Source organism: Nuphar pumila, chromosome 17, assembly GCF_984573655.1.
Source record: "Nuphar pumila chromosome 17, dmNupPumi1.hap1.1, whole genome shotgun sequence".
Taxonomy (NCBI): Eukaryota; Viridiplantae; Streptophyta; class Magnoliopsida; order Nymphaeales; family Nymphaeaceae; genus Nuphar; species Nuphar pumila.
The window spans coordinates 7,867,675-7,872,047 of record NC_143265.1 but is presented as its reverse complement, the minus strand read 5'-3'; the positions used below and the strand labels follow the sequence as shown (position 1 = coordinate 7,872,047).

The 4,373-nt window shown below is 38.3% G+C and overlaps 1 pseudogene; it reads left to right on the top strand.

Moving 5' to 3' along the window:
• Nucleotides 1-240: 240 nt before the first annotated feature.
• On the top strand, nt 241-1,510 carry LOC149811534 (uncharacterized; annotated as a pseudogene).
• The last annotated feature ends 2,863 nt before the right edge of the window (nt 1,511-4,373 follow it).

Below are 4,373 nucleotides of genomic sequence, written 5' to 3'. Positions count from 1 at the left end.
TTTCAATGAAGTTGTAACTTTTGAATAAGTAGAAACTCTCATTCTTTAGATACATGGGCAAAGGAAGTTATCAAAGCATTGCATACCTCTCGAGATGTTTGGAGGCCAACAACAATTCTAAGAACTTCTTCTGCAAGAGTATAAATAATCCATCCTCACAGCAAACAGTCAGATTTCCTCTATACCACGTATTCAGGATTTATAGTAGCACCTGTAGGAGTCTGCATATATTGAAGCGGCATGGGGGTATTCCCCATTAAGAAAGTCTGCCATGTCTTGGCTTTCAACAAGACCAAGAAACTGGGTTTGCCATAACAAAAAGTTGTGGTTAAGTTTGATTATCACAAAATTAGTGACATTCAGATTAAATGGGTATGGGTATTTCACCAATGAAGTCGACTCAATTGAGATGACAACCATGATAATGAGAAAAGAAATATGAAAGCAAAAAATTCCCTTACTAGACAATGAGCTCTGATACCATGAAAATAAATAGAACGTATAGAAAAGAGAAACTTACACACGATTTACGTGGTTCGGTGTTTATGAACACCTACATCCATGGGTTAAAGTCTCTACTCAATATGATGACTTGGGTAGGTTCCATTGAGACCCTTTATATAATTTTTACAAACAAATAATATATATGGACTCTCTCTTTCTCTCATTATCGTGAACTCCTCTTGAGATTACTGGACTCTCTTTCTTATTATCGTGAACTCCTAATAATCTTTATTTGATTTGGACTCTCATCATGATCCTTATCAATCTTCATTTGACTTGGACTCTTGATAATCTTCATTTGACTTGGACTCTCATCGTGAACCTTATCACATTTATGGTTATGAGACTTATGTTCATTATCACCCACCTCGCCCAAGGTGGCATGCGCGGGTTAAATCCGTGTCAAGCTGAGAGGAAAGGCCTGCAAGAGCTGGCAATCCATGATGGAAGAGATCGAGAGTCTGCATGCCGGCAAGAAACAGAGCCTGGAAGGAGGACGAGATGGGTCGGGGCGTTGGCGATCAAAAGGGACATCATGCATTTCTTAGCGACCCTTCACAACATAAAATTGGATTTCAGGTGCTTCAGTGTCGTTCCCATGGTCTCTTCCTCATCATCTTCCTCCTCTTCATCATCTTCTTCAGATGCCAGCGACGACGAAGAAGAAGATCAAGAAGATGAGGAGTTCAGAGATTCCCGAGCGGCTTTTGCTCAATGGTCTATAGTGATGGAAGGAAACGATGACGCTAAGCGGTTGGAATGGAAGAAAGCAAAGAAAGAAAGGAAAACAGCGAAAGAAGAAGGGGAGGAGGGAAGTGCACTTCCTGCTGTTGCTCCTAAGAATGTGCTCTTGCTTATGAGGTGTAGGTCGGTACCTGAAAAATCGTGGTGCAATCGTGTTGAAGTAGAAGAAGAAGAGCAAGTGAACCACATGAGACTGAAGGGAAAAGGGAGAAGAAGAGATGGAGAGGCTCGTTCTAACGAGATACGCACCCGATTTCTTTAAGATCTCTTCGGACATTGCGAAGGAGACGTGGGTTAGACTAGGGGTGGCAAAACTTGACACGACCCGCCAACCCGACCCACCAATCCGCCTCTTAGGCGGCTTCGGATTGGGCAAAAATGAACCCGTTTAATAAACGGGTCGACCCGCCTAACCCGTTTATTAAACGGGTCGGGTTTGTGTTAGGGGTATGCCAACCTGCCAACCCTGCTGACCCGTTTAATAAACGGGTTAGGTGGGCGGGTCAACCCACCAACCCGCCAACCCATCCGCCAACTTGATCCGCCAAACCGCCAACTTGACCCGCTAACCTGCCAACCTGTTTACCCGATCCAACCAGTTTATTAAGCGGGTTGGCGGGTCGTGTCGGGTTACCCGTTTAATAAATGTGTCGGGTTCGTGTTTGCCACAGCCGACCCGTTTAATAAACGGGTCGGGTTTGGGTTGAGGTATGCTGACCCACCAACCCGACCCGATTGCCACCCCTAGGTCAGACAGTCGTATTATCTCCACAGAAGTCACACTCTCAGGAGATAAAACTTTAATTTCTTTGCTTGCCTTTTACGTTTCTTTTTGTCTTAATTTACAGTCAAGATAGGGCAGACAAGAACAAAAGCATATCAGATCAGATTGATGGCATGTAATATGATTCATGTGTTTTATTTAATTTCCACTGTACATCCAATGATATAAAATTTGAGTTAATTAGAAGTGGCAAATACCAAATCCAATCAATTTGTTTACACAAATTCAAACTCAAATGTCAAGTCTGTTGTTTTATATAATTGGATTCATGTATTCATCATATGCAGGTATTTCATCGAATTCAGTAGTATAGACACCCCAATTCTGACATAATAGTCTCGTGTCAAAAGTCATATTTCAAAAGTCAGTTACCCATAGTCTTTTTCTATATTGTTTTTCTCATAATATTTTTTATCTACAAAACATTCTTAAGTTTTTTATTCAAAAGAAAATTAAATTAGGGAGTCTTAGCTTTCAAACTTGATAAAAATCAATTTGTTTTGATATCTAAGTACAAAGTTATAGCCAAAACAAGTCGATTTGTTTAGCTGAAAAGCTTATTTTTAGGTAGAAACTGATTTGAGTGTGAATTTGAACCCTAAATTGATAGAATTGGAGTTTTCATACAAAAATAGATACACTAAAGTAGAGAGTTAAGGATGCAAGGTTAAGGAGATATAGCCACACGTCAGAGCAGTCAAAGTCTGTTTATCTAGCGACAAGTCAAAAAAATGAACTATCATCAAACCAATTATCGTAGAGGTCTACTAATTGTTGTCAGACAGTCCAAAAACCCTACTCATCGTCAAACAACCTGAATTGGCATCAAACCGAGAATAAGTCTTACCAAAACCCTTAAATTTCATTATTAGACCTTTCGTAAGCCAAAATAATTTTTTTCCCTACCAAAAAACTCATTTTTTATCCCTTAAGCAATCCACTAGCTAATCAAAGCTTACCAAATCTTCAACCAATCTAAGAGAGAGGATCACAACAGCCAAATCCAGATATCTGGATTTCAAAATACAACAAAAAAAAACCCTTATAAATAGGATGCCTTTTTATACATCTATGATTTTGAGTTTAGCACCTCTGGAGAGTAAGAGTGCTATTACTATGAGAAAACATCCTAGCCATGTGCCCTCACCCTGTTGAGTTTACTAGTTATCCTCAAGATCTAGATCCATCATACCATTGGGTTCACTCTATCAGACCCAAACCATTTAAAGTCTCAACCCTACGGAAGCTCTATATGATTCATCTTGTGCGTGTGGAGCGGTTAGCAATTGAATATTTTGAGATCAAGGACTATGACACATCTTAAATATATATATGCTTACTTTTTTTTTTAGAAAAAATATATTTGCAGCTTACTTAGATCACAATTTTATGCTTTACAAGGAAAACTAAACATTTAAGAAAGATTTATTTTTTTAATATTATATGGCTCTCCCTCACACGCACACACACATCTCCTCAATCTCATAACATGGATAATAGCATGTGCAAACATGCATCCATGCACATTAGACATAATTGCATGTGAGCATGCCATCATGCTCACACATGGATGCATAGATGGTGGCATGCTCTCACATGCATCCGTGGATTATGGCATACTCACACGCATTCATGTAACAACCATGTTCAACTTGGAAGGGCATGGATGCATGTGTAGTCATGCTATCATCTATGTCTATTCACGTATGCATGTGCTAGAGAGAGATCATCATTTGTGCCTATCTACAAATGCATGTGTGTAAGAGAGTGAGAGATCACCATGTCTATTCATGTATGCATGTGTGAGTGAGAGAGAGATCCAAGTAAGACAGAGAAAGAGATCATTTAAGAAACTAATCTTTCTTAAATGTTCATCCTTGAAATAAACCCCATTAATTACTATATATATATATATATATATATATATATATATATATATATATATATATATATATATATATATAGAGAGAGAGAGAGAGAGAGAGAGAGAGAGAGAGGTGTGAAATTGATTCGTGTTAAATGGGTTCTTCTGTGAGGAATTCATACCTGGATCATGTCTTCAATGAAAAATGTTATTTAGAGCCTAAAAAGTTTACAAAGATTTTGGACCATTGCTTTTTTAAACCTTATAAAAACCCACCCATGTGTTTGATCGAACACTTCAAGAGCTGATCCCTATAAAATCAAGTACATAGATCACATCTGTACGGTTAGAATTTAAAAATAAAACAAAAGATTCATGAAAAACTCATTTAGCACTTATCCTTTACTATATATAGAGAGAAAAATGAGTAGGTGTGAAATTGATACATGCTAAATGGCTTTTTCTGCCCTTCCAGTG